General features: G+C 43.6%; 1 protein-coding gene across 4 annotated transcripts in view; it reads left to right on the top strand.

Moving 5' to 3' along the window:
• Window positions 1-10506: 10506 nt before the first annotated feature.
• The window catches only part of LOC144685952 (uncharacterized), a 137920-nt gene continuing 124588 nt past the window's right edge, over window positions 10507-23838 (top strand). For all 4 annotated transcript variants that reach the window (XM_078551013.1, XM_078551010.1, XM_078551011.1 and 1 more), the window contains exon 1: window positions 10507-10699. The gene's annotated coding sequence lies outside the window, so the exon portion shown is untranslated. The remainder of the gene's footprint in view (window positions 10700-23838) is intronic.

The raw sequence follows: 23838 nt of genomic DNA, 5'->3' as shown, positions 1-23838 counted from the left end.
ACCTGGACAACATTCAGGCTTGTGCTGATAAGTGGCAAGTGACATACATGCCACACATTGACAATCTCCAACAAGAGAGAATTCAACCATCACCTCTTGACATTCAATGGCATTACCATCGCTGAACCCCTACTATCAACATCCTGGGGGTTACCATTGACCAAAAACTGAACTGGACCAGCCATATAAATGCTCTGGCTACAAGAGCAGCTCAGAGACAATGCAGCGAGTACAAAGAACAAAGAACAAAGAAAAGTACAGCACAGGAACAGGCCCTTCGGCCCTCCAAGCCTGCGCCGATCATATTGCCCTTCAACTAAAACATTTTGCACTTCCAGTGTCCATATCCCTCTATTCCCATCCTATTCATGTATTTGTCAAGCTGCATCTTAAACACCACTATCGTACCTGCTTCCACCACCTCCTCTGGCAGCGAATTCCAGACACTCACTACCCTATGCATAAAAAACTTGCCCCGCCCATCTCCTCTATAGTTTTCTCCTCTCACCATAAATCTATGTCCCCTAGTAATTGACTCTTCCACCCTGGGAAGAAGCTTCTGACTATCTAATCTGTCCATGCCACTCATAATTTTGTAAACTTCTATCAAGTCGCCCCTCAATCTCCGTCGCTCTAGTGAGAACAATCCAAGTTTCTCCAACCTCTCCTCATAGCTAATAACCTCCAGACTAGACAGCATCCTGGTAAACCTCCTCTGCACCCTCTCCAATGCCTCCATATCCTTCTGGTAATGTGGCGACCAGAATTGCACGCAATATTCCAAGTGTGGCCTAACCAAGGTTCTATACAGCTGCAGCATGACAGCTTTTATACTCAATACCCCTGCCAAAGAAGGCAAGCATGCCATATGCCTTCCTGACTACCTTATCCACCTGCGTTGCCACTTTCAGTGACCTGTGGACCTATACACCCAGATCCCTCTGCCCGTCAATGCACTTAAGGGTTCTGCCATTTACTGTATAATTCCTGCCTGTATTACACCTTCTAAAATGCATTACATCGCATTTGTCCGGATTAAACTCCATCTGCCATTTCTCCGCCCAAGTCTCCAACCGATCTATATCCCGTTGTATCCTTTGACAATCCTCTTCACTATCTGCAACTCCTCCAACCTTAGTGTCATCTGCAAACTTACTAATTAGCCCAGTTACATTTTCCTCCAAATCATTTATGTATACTACAAACATCAAAGGTCCCAGCACTCATCCCTACGGAACTCCACTAGTCACAGCTCTCCATTCAGAAAAGCACCCTTCCACTGCTACCCTCTGTATTCTATGACCAAGCCAATTCTGTATCCATCTTGCCAGCTCACCTCTGATCCCATGCAACTTTACCTTCTGTACCAGTCTGCCATGAGGGACCTTGTCAAAGGCATTACTGAAATCCATGTATATAACATCCACTGCCCTTCCATCATCGATCATCTTTGTCACTTCCTCGAAAAACTCGATCAAGTTAGTGAGACACGACCTCCCCTTCACAAAACCATACTGCCTCTCACTAATACGCCCATTTGCTTCCAAATTGTAGTAAATCCTGTCATGAAGAATCTTCTCCAATAATTTTCCTACCACTGACGTAAGGCTCACCGGCCTGTAATTTCCTGGATTATACCTGCTACCCTTCTTAAACAATGGAACAACATTGGCCATTCGTCAGTCCTTTGGGACCTCACCCATAGCCAATGAGGATTCAAAGATTTCTGTCAAGGCCCCAGCAATCTCCTTCCTTGCCTCCCTCAGTACTCTGGGGTAGATCCCATCTGGCCCTGGGGACTTATCCACCTTAATATTCTTCAAGACACCTAACACCTCCTCTTTTTTGATCTCAACATGATCCAGGCTATCTACACACTCTTCCCTAGACAAATCGACCTCTAAGTCCTTCTCTTTGGTGAATACTGATGAGAAGTATTCATTTAGTATCTCTCCCATTTCTTCTGGCTCCACACACAGATTCCCACCTCTGTCCCTGAGTGGGCCTACCCTTTCCCTGGCTACCCCCTTGCTTTTTACATATGTATAAAAGGCCTTTGGATTTTCCTTAATCCTGGTTGCCAGTGACTTTTCATGACCCATTTTAGCCCTCCTGACTCCTTGCTTAAATTTCTTCCTACTTTGTTTATATTCTCCACAGGCTTCATCTGTTCCCAGCCTTCTAGCCCTTACGAATGCTTCCCTTTTCTTGAGTAACTCAATTCCTGACTCCTGAAGCCTGTCCACCATCTACAAGCCACAAGTCAGGGGCGTGGTAGAATGCTCCCCACTTGCCTGGGTGAGTGCTGCTCCAAAAACACTCAAGCAGCTCAACACCATCCAGGACAAACCAGCCTACTTGACCGGTACCCCATCCACCATCTTAAACATTCACTTCCTCCATCATCAACGCACAGTGGCAGCAGTGTGCACCATATACACAGTGTACTGCAGCACCGCACCAAGGCTCATTTGACAAACCCTCAACATCTATCAGCAAGAAGGATAAGGGCAGCAGATGCATGGGAACATCACCTTCTGTAAGTTCCACTTCAAGTCACACACCATCCTGACTTGGAACTACATTGTTGTTCCTTCACTGTTTCTTGGTCAAAATCCTGGAACTCCCTTCCTAACAGCACTGTGGGTGTGTTGTGTACAATTGTTTAATCGATCTGTGTTTGACTGTGTTAGCTTGTTCACTGAATTATGTTAAGTGTGCTTGAGTGCCTAAGCCAGTGGGTGGAGCTAGATGGTTAATAACCGACTCCATGCAAAAGGTTTCAGAAACAGGCACAGATCTGGGCTGAGACCATGCATGAAGGAATCCTGTGAGTGAAGATATTTTAAAGTACTGTAAATAAACTTATTGTGGATTTAGAGTGAGTGTCATTCTGCATTGCTCTGGGATAAATCTGATATATAAGCTATACAGCAAACTGACATAAATGTAACAAATTGACAACGAGGTTGGTTGAGAAAAGTTTAACTTTACCAGCTCTAGAAGCATTTCTTTCATCGCCGGGGGATCCTCCCATGCCATGACCTGGATTTTAGGTTCAAGACGTAAAGACCTACTTTCTCACTATTGAGATGGAGAGCCCAGATGTAGCAGCTATCTGTAAGAAGGCAATATTTGTACATTGTCTCAGAGCAAAAGGCCAGCGAATATTCAAGCAACTTACAGAAGATACGTCTACATTTGATACGGTGGTACGTGCTCTCAAAAAATACTTCAGGTCAAAGAAAAGTGTGATGATTGAACGATATACATTCCATCAGAGATCCCAGGAAAATGGTGAGCACATTAAACAATATGTGGCAGCGTTGCAGCAATTGGCTTCCACATGTAAACTTGACACACTAACCAATGAACTAATTAGTGATCAACTAATTGAAAAGACTTCAATTCCATGAATTAGGGAACATATCCTCATGGAGGGCGATGATTTAACCTTGGAGAAAGCCACAAACTTGTCAGTCCAAATCAAATCTGCCATGTTAGATATGAAGAGGTTATGCAGCAATGCACCCTTAGACTCAGGGTTGCAGACATAGCTTGCCCAGCCAGCTCAAGTGCAGGGGTTACAGACAAGGATACCTCAGCAACTTCATCAACATGCGCCCCATCATGGTCAGATACCTTCAAAACTGTGTTCAAATTGTGGAAATACTCATTGAGTCACAATGCCATGTCCAGCATGAAGGAAAAAATGCAACTCATGCTTAAAGTGGAACCATTTTGCAAAGGTGTGCCGGTCATCCAAGAAGGAGACTTCATCATTCAACAAGCTGAGGAGTTCTTCCTGAGAGGCACAACATGTATATAGCATCACTAGAGGTAAAACACCAGGCCACTTTAAGGAGTGCTCAGTTGAAATTGTGGGCATCTCAGTTTCACTTCTCATCAATGTTGGCACGAAAGCATCTCTTTTGAGTGACAAACTCTATCATTGATATTTTACTCAATTCTCTCTCACACCTGTGACAGACACTCTTCAAGCTTATAACGACTCTATCATTCTGGTTTAGGGAACAATCACAGTTCTAGTCCACGACAAAAAGTCACCATACACAGGTTCACTTTTTATGTAGTAAAGGCAGAAGTCTTATGGGGGTAAACCTTTTTGATAGGCTTGGATTCAAACTTGACTCACCACCAGAGCAAACATTAATGTGACTGATGACACAGACTATACATGCCATTATATTTCCTTATTTACTGGCTTTGGGGCAGTCAAGGTGTACTGTCATGCTCCTCACATTTTTTAAAAATTCATTCACGGGATGTGGGCTTTGCTGGCTGGGCCGGCATTTATTGCCCATCCCTAGTTGCCCTTGAGAAGGTGGTGGTGAGCTGCTTGCTTGAACCTCTGGAGTCCATGTGGTGTAGGTACACCCACAATGCTGTTAGGAAGTGAGTTCCAGGATTTTGATCCAGCAACAGTGAAGGAACAGCGATATATTTCCAAGTCAGGATGGTGAGTGATTTGGGGGGGTGGAGAACCTCCAGGTGGTGGTGTGCCCATCTATCTGCTGCCCTTGTCCCTCTAGGTGGTGGTAGTCGTGGGTTTGGAAGGTGCTGTCTAACGAGCCTTGGTGAATTCCTGCAGTGCATCTTGTAGATGGTACTTACTGCTGCTACTTTGCGTTGGTGGTGGAGGGAATGAAAGTTTGTGGATGTGGTGTCAATCGAGCAGACTGCTTTGTCCTGGACGGTGTCCAGCTTCTTCAGTGTTGTAGGAGCTGTACTTATCCTGGCAAGTGGGGAGTATTCCATCACACTCCTGACTTGTGCCTTGTAGATGGTGGACAGGCTTTGGGGAGTCAGGAGGTGAGTTACTTATCGCACGACTCCTAGCCTCTAACCTGCTCTTGTAGCCACAGTATTTATATAGCTAGTCCATATGGAGCTGAGGTGACTGACTTTCAACAACCACAACCATCTTTCTTTGTGCTAGGTATGACTCCAACCAGCGGAGAGTTTTCCCCTGATTCCCATTGACTCCAGTTTTGCTAGGGCTCCTTGATGCCGCACTCAGTCAAATGTTACCTTGATGTCAAGGGCAGTTGATACATTAATTCTACCAATTTCACAAAATTTTAGACTGTTGGCATTTTCAATCGGTACCGAAGTGTCACAGGAGCTCAAATAACTAGAAGAGCATCATTATGTGAATCAATTCATTGTTGTGGATGTCAAATCTAGTCATTGCATGATGAGAAAATGGAGAACTTAGATTACACGTTGACTCTAAAACGGTTGACAAAGCAATCATTCCACATTTTCCTACAATCGAAGAACTGTCAGCATCATTTCACGATTCCACAGTATTCATAAAGCTCAATATGCAATGGAGCTATCTTCTGATACCTCAAGAAGAGCAAAGTCCCTATAGAGCTATAGAAAAGTTATGGCACAGAAAGAGGCCATTTAGCCCATTGTGCCTGCACTCCATATCTTACAGCTTTTGTTACTCATGAAGGTGTGTTTCAATACAGAATGCCCTATGGACTAAGTTCAATACCTGGCTCACTCCAGAAGATTGTTTCTTCAGTCTTGTCAAATGTTGAGAGGATGCTCAACCTACTTGATAATGCTGTTGTCCATATAAGGGACAAAGCAGAACATGATCAGCGATTATCAGCAGTACTCGCTCATCTTGCATAACATAATTTGACGCTCAACAAGGACAGATGCACATTTGTGACACCAAGATTGACTTTCTAGGGTACAGAGTGACAGCAGCTGGAGTAAAGTCTACACACAACAATGTTGCAGCCATTCATGCGCTTCCAACAGCATCTAATGTGAAACAGTTGGCATCGTTCCTTGGTACTACCAACCTTTTATCACAACTTAGTTCCTAAGGATGCAGAGATCATGGAGCCCCTTCGGAAGCTACTGTGCAAAGATGCACAATGGGAATGGACAATGGTGTAGCAAATAGCGTTCGAAATGTTAAAGGTGAAGATAGCACCTCCGCCAGTCCTCACACATTTCAGTCAAGATGTATATACGTATGTCACAACAGATGCATTGGGAACTGGAGCAACTGGAGCTGTATGCTCACGTTACATTGAAAGAAGTGAGCGACTAATCATTTACACGTCATGCCTGTTATCACAAACTGAATACAAATTCTGTACTGGTGAGCAAGAAGCACTAGCCCGTATCTACACATGTGAACAATGGTCCATGTATGTCTATGGTAGGAAGTTCACTCTCTGCACTGATCACCCAGCGCTACATTGTTAGCTACCTCAAGATCTGGTCATTGACCTCTATGCATCTACAGATGGTCAGATCATCTTCATCAATACAACTTTGAGTTAGAGTATCTCGCAGGGTCATGCAAACTGACAAGCTTAGTGGTGCTACTATCATATAACCTCAAAATTGTAGATCTAATTGCAGACCTAAGAAACCTTTGTATCTCAAAGACTATTTGTGTACTTAGAAATTACAGACAAGTTGAATGCTAAGAAATTACTTTGTCTATATATGTTTAGGATGATTTAATTTAAAATAATGTCTTTAAGGAAAAGAGGGAAAAGATGTGGTGTTCAATAGTTTAATTGATCTGTGTTTGATTGTGTTAGTCTATTCATCGATCAATGTTCATGTTGCTTGATTGCTTAAGCCTGTGGATGGAGCTAGAGAGTTAAATAACTGACTCCATACAGAAGGTTCTCAAAACAGACCTGGATCTGGGCTGAGAGCATGTGTGTAGAAATCCTGTAAGTGCAGATATTTTGAAGTACTATAAATAAACTTGTAAATTTAGAACTGGTGTCATCTCTGCATTGCTCTAAGATAACTATGCTACACAAGATATTATGCACACTAGCGAATACATAATGGGGTGTATCTACACTGCATGGACTCCAGCGGCTCAAGAAGGTGGCTCACCACTGCCTTCTCAAGGGCACTTAGGGCAACAAAGTCAGTGATGCCCACATCCTGTGAAAGAATTTTAAAAAGTCCCATTGAAACATATTGGGGGAGAAATTAGTTTGCATAAAACTGCTTCTAATGGCACGGCACGGCACAGATTGATGCCAATTCCCGGGGTTAGGCAACACCGCAAACTGCTATCTGGGTGACCCACACAGTGTTCTTAATTTATATAATTAATTTCCCCATCATAAAATTCCTAAAGGGCTTAACAGAGTGGATCTCAGAGGATGTTTCTCTTGGCTGGAGAGTCTAGAACACGGGCTCACTGTCTCAGGCTATGAACGAAATAAGGAGAAATTTCTTCACTAAAAAGATTGCTATTCTTTGAAATTCTCTGGACAAGAAAGGTGTGAATGCTCAGTCACTGAATATATTCAAGGCAGTGTTTGATGGGTTTTTGAATATTAAGAAAATCAAGGGAAATGGGGAGGTACAGTTGAAATAGAAGATAAGCTGTGACCTTATTAAATGGCCACATGATATATTCCAGCTCCTATTTTTAATATCCATGATCCCTTGAAATAATGTTGGTGTAGGTTGCTTCATTCCGTTCAAGGTCAAGTTCAGCTTTGTGAGATTAAGACTGGTATGAGGGAATTGGAAAATGGCAGTGATGTTTTCAAATCAAGATTCCACGCTCTGTCATCAACTTGCTATTCCAAATGCTGCTGCCAGCCATTAGGTGGCGCTCAAACTCCTTTACCAAGATAGAGTTCTGTGTGCTTCCCATCAGAAATGGGCATTCATATCTCAGGCTCTTTGGCTCTTATTTGGATGCATAATGCCTGAAAAACTGGCATAATTTAGCGCCCATGTCTTACAATATTCACCTACTTATAACTACACCCTCATTCTGTACAAACTTTTATTGCAAGATTTCATTAAAGGGAAGCTTGTGGAGAATAAACAAATCTCTATACAGCATAAACAATTCTGGTTAAATGGCAGACCACTTATTAGCCCTTTGAAAGAACAAATGACCTACTCTCCTTACTTACACCTGTTTCATTTGTTATGGATGGGTGTATCAGCTATGAGCAGATTGTGACAGGCAAGCACTGAGGAAATAGTTCACTTGGTGAGTACTAATGTGAAGAAGGATCTACATTAGTAGAAAAACAAAAAATGTTGGAAATGCTGTCAGACCTGCTGTGTTTTCCCTGCATTTTTTGTTTTTGTTTCAGATTTCCAGCAACCGCAGTATTTTGCTTTTATCTACATTGGTAGAGTTCCTCGGAGCATGTTACTGTAAATGAAAGCACTGATGTTTTTGCCCCCGTTTCTAATTGGATTAGAGACACTTAATCCAAATTGTCCAACTTCAAGTTTTTTTGATTAGATCTAAATGCCCCACTTCAAACCATTTGTGCTCTGAAACTTTGTTTATTCCTTGACACCGACTAATGGTATTTGTTGATCTAATTTTCTCAATCTAAAGGTTCCAGCTAAATAAGCCTGGTGTAAAAGAGTAGATTTCAACCATTATGCAAAGACATTTCACACATTTTTGTAGCTGAGAATTGAAGTTTGGAAGAAATGGGGAACAAAATTGGGCTCAAAAAGCACCTGTTGTTTGGTTGCTCCAAGGCCTCTTAAGGCGCCAAAATGGTGTTTGTATGTTGATGCAAAACTTACTGGGGTGCCATATTGATAAAGGGCAGCGTACGCTTACTTTATGTCCACCAAACCTGTGCAGAGCAGACAGATCAGGACATAAATCAGCGAGCAGCACTAATTTGACACCAGTGCTGCCATTTTGGAGTTCTGCACTCCAGCTAATGCCCATTCTTAACCTTGTAAAACTGGACACGATGTTAAGCAACATGAAGCAGCCTCCCTCCCATGCTATTTAAAGGGATCATCAGTTGCGTACAGGTTAGTTGCTGGTTTACTTTTGACTATTGCAATTCTACATGTTTTGGTGATTTCACTAATTGTTTCAAGTTTCTAAAGTCTACTGGAAATGGTGTGGCAGGAGCAGAAGTACTTTTTGCTGACTTCAAGGTTTCTAAACAAACCAGTTGCTCCCGGTCATGGGTATACTAACAGCCCTTACTCTTGGAATTGAGCATGAGTGGGAGAATGAGCAGAGACTGCACAGAGCAAGACAAGCTGTTGGTGGAGGGAGGAGGAGGAGGGGAAGAAAAGTTCTCAGCGTGCAGCCATATATGACCAGGGTGTTCAAACAGCAATTCTACATGAGCCTTAACAACAACCAATGTTTGAGTTGTCTGTCTATCACTAAAGACAGTGTCATTGAAATCTGGCACCTATTGCAGCTATAATCCCACTGGGATTGCATTCCCAGCTGCTGTGAAGATGACTGTGGTGATTAACTTTAATACATCTGGCCCCTTCCAGGCTGGTGCTGGAAAGATTGCAATATTTTGTAGTTTGTCATGTGCTGCTCCTTACAAGAGGTGACTTGCTCTTTATTCAAAGGGAGACAACTTCATATCATTCCCTCTTTTCAGAGAGAAGCTGGTGGAGTGAACACAAGGGTTTGCAAGGATTACAGTCTTCTCCACAGTGCCAGGTGCCATTAACTATGCACAATGCTTTGCGGAGCATCAGGTCAATTCTGCCATGCATCTGAATCAAAAAGGACTCCAAATTCTTCAATGTGCAGCCGATATGTTGCCATACATCATGCACAGTATCCTGGCTGCAGTCATGACGTCTTTTTTCCTGTTGTACCAACTGTATTTCAGCCACCATGGCACATCAAAGGCTGACGACTGAGTAACAAGAGAAATCCTCGGCCAAACATTATTGCACACGTGCACAGCATGCATACAATAAGAGTCATGCTACCTCAAGAAATTTGATAGAACAGACCATTTGCATGCTGAAGAAGCCTAGGCTGCTCTGAAGGAGCTCTGCAGCGCTTGTCTGCATGCGTCTTTGGATACGTGGTTGTATGCTACATGCCGCACAACCTTGCCATCATGAAGGGACCGCTCTTGTCACCACTTATCAGGCGAGAAGCTAAGGAGCAGAAGCTGGAGGAGGAGGAGAAGGGACATAAAGGAGAGAAGCTCAAGAATTATCCATCACGATTGATCTGCTACTCTTGCTTGTTTCTTTCATTTCCCTTTGAGAAAAGCTCAATCCCTACTAACTGCCTTACTGACCCGACAGCACAGACAAAATCAGGAACTTACTAGAATAAATCTATGATTTGTCACTGGCTCAGCGCAACATATTCCTCTAATCCTATATTGTAATATTCCATGTTGCAAACTCTACTTTGACAAATGTAATGGCAAAGAGTGAGTAGATATTTTGAAAAACTATGAAGGCTAGTCAGTGCTAAAATGTTCAGTAAGTTCTTAAACAGAAACTTAACTTTCCAGCAAGTTTCTACAATGTTTCACATCAACTATTGGCTGAAACTGGGAGATTTTCCACAAGTACATTGTTTCAGTGAGGAGATGGACCTTAATGTTTACTGTTCACTATAAAACAAAGTTGAACTTTGCACCTGGGCATTCCGGAAATACCAACCTGATGTTCATAATCAAAGCAATTTAGGTTATACGCAAGCACCCGGAAGAACCAAACGCATGAATCCTTTTCTACTTTCACAGAAACACCTACATACTTAAACTTAGGGAGAAAAAATGAGGTGTCATACAGGATCCTAGATTTGTGGAATAGTCACCTGACGTTCCACTTTCTTTTATCTTTCATACTGAAATTCTTTACTCCTGTTTGGAAACATGCTTAGCACTGTGAGGTAAGTGATCATTACTTCTTACTTGACATGGTGCCTCTGGCTGCACTCCATCATTTGTTGTCAGTAATATTTTAACAGTTCATAACATTAGATTTATTCTGATACTGTTACCCAGGTCAAATGATTTACAAGGAAACTAATTTTGCCAAAGGCATTGTAAATGTTCAGACCTAATAGTAGTGAACTCATGGAACGTATCACTTTGTTCTCATCAGTGATCAATGTAATGGGCTTGATTTTAAGGAACTTTGTGCTCTGTTATTGATTATTGTGGGACTTTAGTGAGAACATGGGGGAGATTATTGATGGGGATCAAAACATCGATATTTGTGTTTCCACAAAGAGTTTTGCATGCCTGGAGTATATATCTGCAATTTGCATTCACGTACCCCATAATCTTTTAGTCATTAAAATTAATAAAGATGAACTCGTTTTCAAGCAAGAAAAGCCATTAAAATATAATACATGCATTCCAACAAGATTTACCAAACACTATGTTCAGAATGAGTCTACAGTTTTATAAGAATATAATTATGCTAAATAGTATTAAATAGTCATTTGCTAGTACAGAACTTGAGTAAAAAAGAGAAAAAAGAGTCATGTTGAAGCTTTTTGTCTTACACTCATCGCAAGGATACCAAATGTAAACAAAATAACAGTTTATACTTCATGAGAAGAGTGTGCTGATTGGTTGGCAAGTGAATCCTGATTGGTAGAGGATTTGCCATGGAGAATACACCAGGGGAGGCGATAGCATGGTGGTATTGCCACTGGACTAGTAATCCAGAGACCCAGAGTGATACCCTGGGTCCAAACCCCGGGTTTGAATCCCTCCACAGCAGATGGTGGGATTTGAATTCAATAAAAATTTGGAATTAAAAGTCTAATGATGATCATGAAATCATTGTTGATTATTGTAAAAAACCTAATGCTCTTCCTTACTTGCCCTTCCTCCTTAGGGAGAGAAGGAAATTTTCCTTACCTAGTCTGGCCTACATGTGACTCCAGACCCACAGAGTGACTCTTAAATGCCCTCTGAAATGGCCTAGCAAGCCACTCAGCTGTATCAAACTGCTTCAAAGCCTCAAAAAAGGAATGAAACCTGCCAGACCACCCGGCATCGACCTAGGCACCAGAAACGACAATGGTAAACTCAGCCCTGTCGCCCCTGCAAAGTCCTCCTTACTAACATCTGGGGGCTAGTGCCAAAATTGGGAGAGCTGTCTCACAGACTAGTCAAGCAACAGCCTGATTTAGTCATCCTCATGGAATCATATCTTACAGATAATGTCCCAGGCATCACCATTACCATCCCTGGGTATGTCCTGTCCCACTGGCAGGACAGACCCAGCAGAGGTGGTGGCACAGCGGTATACAGTCAGGAGGGAGTTGCCCTGGGAGCCCGCAACATTGACCCCGGACCCCATGAAGTTTCATGGCATCAGTCAAATGTGGGCAAGGAAACCTCCTGCTGATTACCACGTACTGCCCTCCTTCAGCTGATGAATCAGTGCTCCTCCATGTTGAACACCACTTGGAGGAAGCACTGAGGGTGGCAAGGGTGCTGAATGTACTCTGGGTGGGCTACTTCAATATAGCACCACTACTGACCCAGCTGGCCGAATCCTAAAAGACTTGACCTCAGCCATTGTGGAGACGAAGTCCCGCTTCATATTGAGGATACATTCCATTGTGTTATGTGGCACTACCACCATGTTAAATGGGATAGATTTCGAGCAGATCTAGCAACTCAAGACTGGGTACCCATGAGGTGCTCTGGGCCATCAGCAGCAGCAGAATTTTACTTGAACACAATCTGTAACCTCATGGCTCAGCATATCCCCCACTCTACCATTACCATCAAGCGAGGGGATCAACCCTGGTTCAATAAAGAGTGCAGAAGGGCATGCCAGGAGCGGCACCAGGCATACCTAAAAATGAGGTGTCAACCTGGTGAAACTATAACACAGGACTACTTGCATGTAAAACAGCATAAGCAACAAGTAATGGACAGAGCTAAGCGATCACACAACCAACGGATCAGATCTAAGCTCTGCAGTCCTGCCACATCCAGTCGTGAATGGTGGTGGACAATTAAACAACTCATTGGAGGAGGAGGCTCCACAAATATCCCCATTGTCAATGAGGGGGAAGCCCAACAAATCAATGTAAAAGATAAACATTTGCTACAATCTTCAGCCAGAAATGCTGAGTGGATGATCCATCTCAGCCTCCTCTGGAGGTCCCCAGCATCACAGATGCCAGTCTTCAGCCAATTCGTATCAATCCGTGTGATATCAAGAAACGGCTGAAGGCACTGGATACTGTAAAGGCCACGGGCCCTGACCATATTCCGGCAATAGTACTGAAGACTTGTACTCCAAAACTTGCTGCGCCCCTAGCCAAGATGCTCCAGTACAGCTACAACACTGGCATCTACCTGGCTATGTGGAAAATTGCCCAGGTATGTCCTGCACACAAAAAGCAGGACAAATCCAACCTGACCAATTACCGCCCCATCAGTCTACTCTCAATCATCAGTAAAGTAATGGAAGGGGTCATCAACAGGGCTATCAAGCAGCACTTGCTTAGCAATAACCTGCTCACTGATGCTTAGTTTGGGTTCCACCAGGGCCACTCAGTTCCTCACCTCATTACAGCCTTGGTTCAAACATGGGCAAAATAGCTGAACTCCGGAGGTGAGGTGAGAGTGACTGTCAACAAGAGAGAATCTAACCATCTCCCCTTGATGTTCAATGGCATTATCATCACTGAATCCCCACTATCAACATCCTGGAGGCTACCATTGACCAGAAGCTGAACTGGACTAGCCAGATAAATACTGTGGCTACAAGAGCAGGTCAGCGGCTAGGAATCCTGCAAGGTGAGTAACTCCTCTCCTGACTCCCCAAAGCCTGTCCACCATCTACAAGGCCCAAGCCAGGAGTGTGATGGAATACTGCCCACTTGCCTGGATGACTGCAGCTCCTACAACACTCAAGAAGCTTGATACAGTCTAGGACAAAGCAGCCTGCTTGATTGGCACCACATCCATAAACATTTACTCATTCCACCACCGACGCACAGTAGCAGCAGTATGTGCCATCTACAAGATGCATTGTAGGAATTCACCAAGGCTGCTTAGACAGCACCTCCCAAACCCATGACCACTACCATCTAGAAGGACAAGGGCAGAGGATGGATGGGAACCCCACCACTTGGAAGTTCCCCTCCAAGTCACTCAACATCCTGACTTGGAAATATGTCGCCGTTGCTTCACTGTCACTGGGTCAAAATCCTGGAACTCCCTTCCTAACAGCACTGTGGGTGTACCTATACTCACTGCAGCAGTTCAGGAAGGCAGCTCACCATCTCCTTCTCAAGGGCAACTAGGGATCAGCAATAAATGCTGGCTTTGCTGGCTGGGCCGTGAATGAAAAAGAGAAAGTTGACTGATGACTAAACAGGCTTTGTTTAAATTCAAACCAGGCAGGTTGACTCTGATTGATCACAGCATTGCATGGGGGAATGAAACAGAGCATGGCTGTCACTGATTTTGTTCAGTTAAAACAGGCACAATTTTTTTTTATTCATGGGATGTGTGTATCACTGGGGGTGAACTGCCTTCTTGAACTGCCACAGTCCATGTGGTGTATGTCCAATTTTCTGTAACAGCTTGATACAACTGAGTGGCTTGCTCGGCCACTTCAGAAAGCATTTAAGGAGCAACCACATTGCTGTGGAGTCACCAGGTAGGTTTTTATGATAATCAGCAATGGTTTCATGGTCATCATTAGATTTCTAATTCCATATTTTTAATTAATTTGATTTCCACCATCTGCTGTGGTGGGATTCGAACCCGGATCCCCAGAGCATTTGAAGGGTCTGAAGAAGGGTCATACGGACTCAAAACGTTAACTCTGCTTCTCTCTCCACAGAAGCTGCTAGACCTGCTGAGCTTTTCCAGCATTTTCTGTTTTTGTTTCAGATTTCCAGGATCCGCAGTATTTTGCTTTTATCCCCAGAGCATTACCCTGGGTGTCTGGATTACTAGCCCAGTGACACTATCACTATGCCACTACTTCCCCAAATGCAATCTGTGTACATGTTCTTTCTACAAAGAACAGGGCTTTGTGTATTAATATATGTAGCTTCTAGCATGCATAAGTGCACCATACTGTGAGCCTTACTGATAATCTCTTCTAATGAAGTATAAATTATTGTTCCCTTTACATTTGATATTCTTGTGAATTTTCTGATGAGTGCAAGATGAAAAGCTTTGACATGTCTCTTTTTTCAGCGATACTAAATAGTATTAATAGAGATAACAACATAAAGTACTGTAAATACTCAGCAGGTCATCAGCATCTCCAGAGAGAAAAACATAGTTAAACTTTCAAGTCAATAGCCTTTCCTCAGAGCTGGAAAACATTAGAGATGTAACAGATTTTAAGCAAGTACAAATACAGGGAAAGGGGGGGTGAGGGAAAGAAGAAAATGGCAAAAGGGATGAGATTGGAAGGCAAAAGGAGATGGTACGAGGACACTTAAAGAAAAGGTGGGCCTAGAGGGGGTGTGAACAGCAACAACCAGCTGCTGTCTGAAAAAGTGGAAGCAGCAGTTATGATCTGAAATTGTTGAACACGTTGTTGAGTCCAGAAGGTTATAAAGCACAGTACCTAATCAGAAGTTGACTTGCTGATCCTTGCGTTTCCATTGAGCTTCATTGCAATGCTATAGGAAACCAAGAACAGAGATGTCAGAATGAGGATGGAGTGGAGATTTAAAATGACAAGTAACAGAAAACACAGGGTCATGCTTGCAAACTGAATGGAGGTGTTCTGCATAGTGATCACCCAAGTTGCATTTGGTTTTCCCAATTGAAGACATTTGAAAGAAATAGAAGTGAATCATTATTCCATAAAGGCAAAATACTGCGGACGCTGGAAATCTGAAATAACTCTCGAAAAACACAGCAGCATCTGTGGCGAGAGAAACAGTTAACGTTTCAAGTCAAATATGAGCCTTCTTCAGAACTGAAGGAAGGTAGAAATGTGATGGGATTTATGCTGTTGAAAGGGGGAATGCGCGAGGAAGAACAAAAGGGAAGGTCTGGGATAGGGAAGAGGGGGACAGAAATTAAATGACAAAAGTGCCATGGAGCAAAAGGCAAAGGGAGTGGCAATACTTGTAGTGAAGAAACAAAGCATTTGTCCACAGTGAGTGTGAACGGCAGAATAATGAAAAGCTTTGTCCGAAAGCAAGAAGTATGGAAAACAAGATTTAGACCAGCACATGGCAAAAAAAAAAGAATCAAAATGGGTAACAGAGCTCATGGTCTAAAATTCTTGATCTCATTGTTGAGTGTAGATGCTGTGAACTGCCTGATTGGAAGATGAGGTGTTGTTCCTCAAGCTTGTGTTGAGCTTCACTGGAACACTGCAGCAGGCCAAGGACAGAAATGTGAGTGTTTGGTTCCTGGATGGTTGGGAGCAAGGAGGTAAAAGGGAGGTGATGCATTCTCCTGCGCTTGCATGAAAAAACATAATTTAAAGATTGATGTGACAATTGAGAGATTAAAAATATATACAGACTTTCGAGACAGAGGGCAGAGTTTTGCTTATGGAAGCAAGTAGCTTGAGTCGGGAAGTTTCCCAACTTGGCAGACCCACTTGGGTTTTAAGGGCCTCATTGGACCCAATTTTCACTCCAGGGAGGTTGGGTGGGGTTAAGTCAGTCCTTCCAACTCCGGAAGCAAATCATAGGTGGCCATGGGGGCAAGTGAATGACGAGGTGGGCTTTTTAGAAGTCCTGCTTCAGTTGTTTGGGACTTGGTCTCAGTTGTTTTAGAAGCCGTTAGGCCCTATAGCCTCATCCTCATACCCCCATGGCTCCTTCATGCCAAATCATGACCCCGCTCACCCCTTGCATTCTCAACCCCACCACCCATCCCCCCACCAATGGCTCCTCATATCCCCATGCCACCTCCAAAGCAATTTATCCAGCATCCACCTCAGGAAACATGTGGAGATGAATGTTCTAATAATCTAATACAACTTTCACTCATATGCACTTGATAGCAAAAATACTCGCATTCATGAAACCCATTCAAAGCTTTTAAACCTCCTCAGGTGTTCAATCTGTTATAAAAGCAAACTTCAATTCAGTCCCCACATCAAAGATAGCTAATCCATTAATAGTCTTTTTAACTGCCAATCAAACTGTCAAGTCAGAATCTCCTACTGAGATAATTGTGGCTTTTAAAATTCAACCAAGCATTAATAATGACATAATAATAACCCTTGGAAATGTTAACAAAGAACTCCATTGAAATTGTGGAACAGATTGTCATATTTTTTTCTAACCTGTGTCAGAGGTCCTGTCAATCAAAGCAGTCCAGCAGATCATTTTTTTTTTTAACTCTAACTGACAGCCTAAGCTTGTTCTTTTTTCAAATTTAAAGGGCTGAGAATTTTTTTAAAAACTCCAGATCTTGACACTTAAACTTAGAGCTTATCCACCCTTCAAGAATGGTTATGTCTATTCCATCAACTTGTGACTCCCACACTTCAGGTTAAGGCCCTGAAACAGTGTTTTAAAATTGGATCTGTTTATACTCAGCAGTAATTTCAAATGACCCTGCTAAGTTTGGGTTTCCCGCCTGTGTGGTTCACACTTCGCCCCCTTCTCCCTGCTGGAAAAAAAAATGGGACCTTTCGGAATTGGCAGCAGGCCTTCAGCATCTGGGTACTGCCCACTATTTTAAAGGCTTCTGACGTCAGTCCAACTCTGCAAAAATCTGGCCCAGCATGAGGTTTTGAAGTAAATAATTAAAAGACAAAAGACACTTCAGTGGATAAACTTAATCATGCTACTGTGGGATGCATGTAACATTTTATTAAACTAAGAATATCCATCCATTAGTTCTGTCTTTTGTACTTATCTTACTCTGTGTATTTCTGGATCTTTCTGTATGCCTCTTTTTGTGTTTATCACAGAACTTTTTTTTATTCATCCATGGGTTGTGGGCAACACTGGCTAGGCCAGCATTTATTGCCCATCCCTAATTACCCTTTTCAGAGGCATTTAAGAGTCAACCACATTGCTGTGGGTCTGGAGTCACATGTAGGCCAGACCAGGTGAGGACGGCAGATTCCCATCCCTGAAGGACATTAATGAGCCAGATGACTTTTTACGACAATCGACAATGGTTTCGTGGTCATCGTTAGACTTTCAATTCCAGATTTTTTATTGAATTCAAAGTTCACCATCTGCCATGGTGGGATTCGAACTCAGGTCCCCAGAACAATACCCTGGGTCTCTGGAAAATAAATCCAATGACAATACCATTCCCAACTCTCATTTTTTGTCTTTTTATACTCCTTATTCTGATCTTCTTGTTCTCCTTTAACATTCACTTTTCATTTCATTGTAGATCCATTTTCGCTAATTTATTATTTGAAGTTGCTTACTTAATTTCCTAGTTATGATTCTGGGTCATGTAGTGGTGTTAAGGGTCAGTATATACTGGCAGAGTAGAGAAGCTGAGTGTGTTCGGATTGATTGCTCATGATTATGTAATCACTTTGCTTTGCATTGGAGAGGTCAGTAACATTGAAGAGAATCTATAATCTATAATGTAATCTTATAGGCACACAGATATAAAAACTTTAATCATATAGATAGATAGTTGTAGATCTCCTGTGACAGTTCTCATAAGTTGTAGTAAATCTGGAGGGCAGTTACTGATCCATAGTTTATCTGGTCAAATCAACTCAACTTTTCTTGGCACAGTTTGCACCCTGAAAGGATGAGGTAGGAGATACACATGTTAGAAGATGCTTATGAAGTTTGGGTACTTTTGTTTGAACAAAAATAGCAATGTAAGTAATTCATTGATGCAAGGGTCAAGCAAACAATAAAAGTTAGTGGACTCTATACCTTGGTCAATGATAAGATAATGATCTTTGCATAATTCTCCAAGCTGATCTTTACAGATGGACCATGACAGAAAATAGAGGTGGTGATTTTAACCCTACCTGCCTGCTGTATATCAGATGGACAGGCAGTTTAAAATTGGCAGCATTCCCATGGTTCCTTCTCAGCAAGTGGTAAGGACACCTGCCTGAAGCTGATGGGGTCCTTGCTTATAAATTCATATAGGAATCCAATTATATCATCAGGCCCCAACTGCAATTTTACCTGGTGGCCTGAACTGGAATGTCATTGGGTCTGTCCTGCTAAATGAGGATAGCCGGAAGAGGAGCCAGGTCCAACAACGATTTGTGAAAGTAAGGTATTTTACTTTTTTTTTTTACTTTCCTTATGTTCCCAAGAGGAGCAGGAGTATTTAGGCCTCCCCTGACACCCAGGTTTCCCCACCTTACCCATTCAGGAAAGCGAGACATTGCCAAAACCTCCTCCCTGCAACTTACCTGAGTACCAATGATCATTCCTTTGATCCTGGCAAATGGCATCTTGCCATCTGAAATTCTGCTGCCACTGGCTGGCCAGCGATCACTTTCCACCCATTTTGTACAGGTAGCTGACCAGGGATGGAGAGGTGTCCTAGCAGTTAAAATTGTTCAAGATCTAGCTGCTGAACACCTGGGACTACAGATTTCCCAACATATTGGATGAAAGATGTTTATCAATTGCCGAGACGGACTAACAAATGTTTTATCATTAACAATCTTTGGAGAATAAAAAAGATTAAAACTTATCTCTCCATTTTCACCTGTGTAACTTTTTTTTCAATCAGTGTGAATACACTTTGCTTGAAAGCGGAACCCTGAAATGCAATGCTTTTTTACTCCGCCAATCCTTTCTGAGGGAAAAATAATCAAATGTCAGCCAACATGACAGCCTCTGAAATAACGTGCATACATGAAAATTGCACCAATGATATTCCCTCTGTGACAAGTTAAATATTTGAGGTTACTTTTTAGTACAACATCCAACAGTTGACCAGTTCCTTATTTAAATATATTTTCTCGTTGGAAAGCTTTCAAAATTTCAGTTCACGACAAGCTATTTTTTTAACCTCCAGTTTACAGGGCCCTGCAGAAATGTAACCCATGCTATTTGAGAAGCCACTGTTTGACTCCTTGTATCAACTTGCTCTTTTATAGTTTATGACATCATCTGAACCATCTAATGTATTATGGTGTGACAAAGATTGCAGATAGTGTGATCTCCATCATACAGTGGATCTTTTAGAATGTTTGGCGATGAAGTAAAGGGATTCAGGTCTCTGAATTGTACACAATGAAATCTTGTATTTTCAGCTTCTAAAGATGTCCAATTCCATAAGATAATATAGCAAATGCTTTTAGTTTGTTGGCAATAGAGAGAACCATGCAATCATGATCCCAATACAAGCTCATATCATATGAGTTTTGTTCTGTTTAAGCTTATCCTTACTGTGGGTTTTTAATCATTAATACCATCAATTAAAATATTAAATTGTAACAGTGTGAAGAAACGAACATTCTGATTTAGAAACTTTCACAATAGCATTGGATGGATTGGAATTTGACTTTTGACCTCTGCTCCAAATTTGAACCCAGCCACCTCATTACTTCCTGCTGCCCACAGGTCAAAATCAATGCCAAGAAATTTAAATACTTGTTTTGAGAGATTGTTGTAGATATTATGAGACATGAAAAGGTGTGTTCTTGATTAGGTAACTCAGGCACATCTCTATGTACTGTGATAAAAATGAACACTACTAGCCGTGAGGTAAACAAAGGTGTGGATAGTAAAACCAGTTATTATAATACAGGATTCTGTAGATATGAAGGGTGGAACAGCAAGGGCAATTGTTGGTTTCTTGTTACACTAAAGAATTTTTACTAGAATGTTTAAAGGAGGTTTGAAGGAAGTTCCTGATATAGCAAAAAGCTGCCAACGCTATATGACAATTTTGACTAAATTAGATATTTTACAGCGGTTGTTGTATTAAACAAGGGGTGAGGATGTTAACACAAAGGGAATTAAAGGCATTTCCACTACAGGCATATAATGTCACCACTGAGCTGTCCTAATTAGGCATATCGCAGCTTAGATATGCTGAATGTACTTTGGCCTATAATTTGCCTTCATATCAAACCTTAGAAGTGTATTCTGGAATTTTCCACAGCAGCTATGCATTTCACCCCTAAATAAAATTTCAAACGTGTTGATTGTGGACTGGTTTGTTCAGTGCCATAGGATTCTTTTTGTCTATCTAAAAGAACAGGCAGGGCCTTAGCTTAATTTCTTCCAAAAGTCAGCACCTCTGACAGTGTAGCATTCCCTCGGTACACTGCTAGATCGTCAGCCTAGATTTTGAGCTGGAGACGAACTCACATTTTTCTAATTCAGAGGCAAGAGTGCTACCAACAGACTCACAGGTGACAACAAAAATTCCCGGGAAACCCACTTTTAGGGTGCCCCATTTCCCCCTCATGCCACTGCAGGAATTCAAGCATGGCTACCGTGATGGCCTGAAGGTCTGCGCGAATCTCCATTCTGCTTGGCCAGGGTCCCCATGGTACTCTCCGTGCCACTCTGTTGAGGGCATCCAACAGCTCTGCGTGATGTTCCCCCGCCTTCTGCTGACTCTCCACGATGAATTGGAAGGCCGAATCCAGAGGCTCGTCATCTGACTCAGACCTCACAGATGCCTCTTCCCCAGCAGTCCTCCAAGTGTCGGGGAGCTTGGCTGGATCTGCCTCCTCCTGCTGTGGACTCGTGTCCGTGCGGTGACCACCATTTTGTGAACCCGAGCCTGCTCTAGATCTAGACCCCACTGAGGTGTGTGTCTCTGCACTGGTGCAGGGTGTGTGTAAGCACTGTGATGGGTCTTCCAGGCTGCTTATTTCTAGCTCTTCAGTGGAGGAGGTGTCCTCTTGGCTGGAGGTGAGGAACTGGATGGAGCTGAGGGACTGACTGACTGAGGGTGTCGGTCACTTGGCAGAGCTCCCTGTGAACCAAAGTAGAGATAATTAGTAGTGTGGCAGTAGGGTCAAAAGCAGGAGAGAGAGCACTCACAGTTGCGTTGAGAGATGGATGATGTGGTGCAGGATCCTCACGTAGGTGTTTCCTGCTGACCTCACCATCGCCGCAGGCACAGTCCACGCCCTCACCAGTCAGTGCAATGGCACGCTCCCCAAAGTGAGTGAGGTGCTTAATGTGGGCCACTCCACCCCTGATCCTTGCTCTCCCTGCTGATGTGAGTCAGCTTCTCCTGCATGAAAACAGATGGAGAGAGTGTGAGCAGGACCCATAGCTCTGCATGGAATGTTTGTGTGGTGAGCGGAGCCGTGGACAGGATGAGGACATGAGCTCCAGAGGATATGAGGCTGTTGGAGATGTGAGGATTTATGTGAGAGTTATTGGTGTTGCCCCTTGAGATGTGAGGTCCCTGTGCATGTGTGATGGGTTTGTGAGTGTGTGAGTTGAGATTGATGAGAATAAGGACTTACCCTGGCAGAGTGGATGAGACCATTCATCCTCTTTGTGCACTGGGTGAATCCTCTTTTGCAGGGTGTTGGTGCTGACCACCTCTGCCATCGTCTCCCGTGCTAGATTGGTGACCTTGCTTGCTGGCCTTCGCCCTGACTGGGGTAGAAGTCATCGCGCCGGGCCTCCACTGTGCCTGGTAGATGCTTGAGGGAGGCGTCACTAAATCTGCGGCAGCACATTTCCCCCCTTTGGCAGCCATCAGTTCACGGGAGCTTCCGACCCCTTGAAAAGTACTAACTCTTTGCAAGGGCAGCCTTTAAATATGGCATCCGGTTTACCGAAGGACTGAGGTGACAGCGGGATGGGCAAATGATTGGACACCCTGCCAGCCACCTGGCGTGTGTCCCGGGAATGCATGATTAGTGAGGTGGGATTGGGACGATGTGGCCCGAAAAGTTGCCATTTCGGCCAGCTGGTGAAACATCTTTTCTCCCGCCTGCAACTGCGCTTAGTGCGAATCTGGGATGGTTCCACCCAGAGTCATATTAGACTCAAAACTCTGTTTCTCTCTCCATAGATGCTGCCACACCGAATGAATATTTTCAGCACTTTCCATTTTTAAATCTTTAAATTGTCTGTGTTTGTAACATGTAAGTTTCAAAAATCTTTAAGCCCAGGAATTTTCCGATGGTGGGGTTTCCTGGCCTGCAACTCAGGGAGCCGATGGAGAATGCATCGCCTCCGATACTGGCTACCCTGCAGACATTAGGAGAGTTAATTGGCTGGAGATGGGACTTGCGGCCCTCACTCACAGAGCTGCTGCTGCAGTAACCCCAGCGGCATAGAAGCTGCCGTGGACAGAACTGGGACTACAAGCAGCCCCCAGAGTCTAAGCCTGGGGGTCCAGGGCCAGGTAAGTGTGGGGGCCTCAGGGTGGAGGGGAGGTGAGGCCCAGGGGGTTTGGCAGGGGGTGTGCGGGGCTGTTGGTAGAGAGACCAGGGCTGAGGGAGCACTCTTGAGGGGCAGACCTTAGTGGGAGGTTGGGGGGTTGGTGGGAGTTGGCTCCTGATGTTGCAAGGAGGCCAAGGATGGAGGTGCCACTCCACCCTCCCCACCCCACTCAAGCCATGATAAGGGTCACTTTTCGGGTTTCCTCCCTGCCCCTGAACTTCTCCTGCTGGCCTGAAAATTGAGATTGGGCAGGAAACGGCCCTTAAGTGGTCATTAATTGAACACTAAGGGCCTGGCAAGGGCAGGCTAGCCTATGTCCTTGTCCATCCCACTGTAAATATACAGGGGGCAACATTTTCCTCCCGTCGGGAGCGGGTGTGGGCGGGCGGGTTTCTGATCAGCGGCCCCAAGTGGGGGTGTGCCGCCATTTTACCTGGGTGGGCCAATTAAGGCCCACCCAGCGTGACGTCTGCCAGGGAGTGCTATGCGCTCCCTGTGCAGGCGAGGAGGAGATTCCCTGAGCCGGGAGTGTGCTCTTTCGCAATAGTGCGTGAAAGAGCGCGCAGATCTCCCTGAGGCAAAGTGCTGCCTCAGGGAGATTGGCTCAAGTTTAAAACATTGAATAAAGATTAGAAAAAAATTTACTGACATGTTCCCTAATGTGCCTCTGTCACATGAGCTGGGACATGTCAAATTCTTCCATTTATACATTTAATACCAATTTTAATACCCTCATGAAT

This window comes from Cetorhinus maximus, chromosome 10 (genome assembly GCF_964194155.1).
Source record: "Cetorhinus maximus chromosome 10, sCetMax3.hap1.1, whole genome shotgun sequence".
NCBI classification, from domain to species: Eukaryota; Metazoa; Chordata; class Chondrichthyes; order Lamniformes; family Cetorhinidae; genus Cetorhinus; species Cetorhinus maximus.
This window is presented reverse-complemented; position numbering and strand designations above follow the sequence as displayed.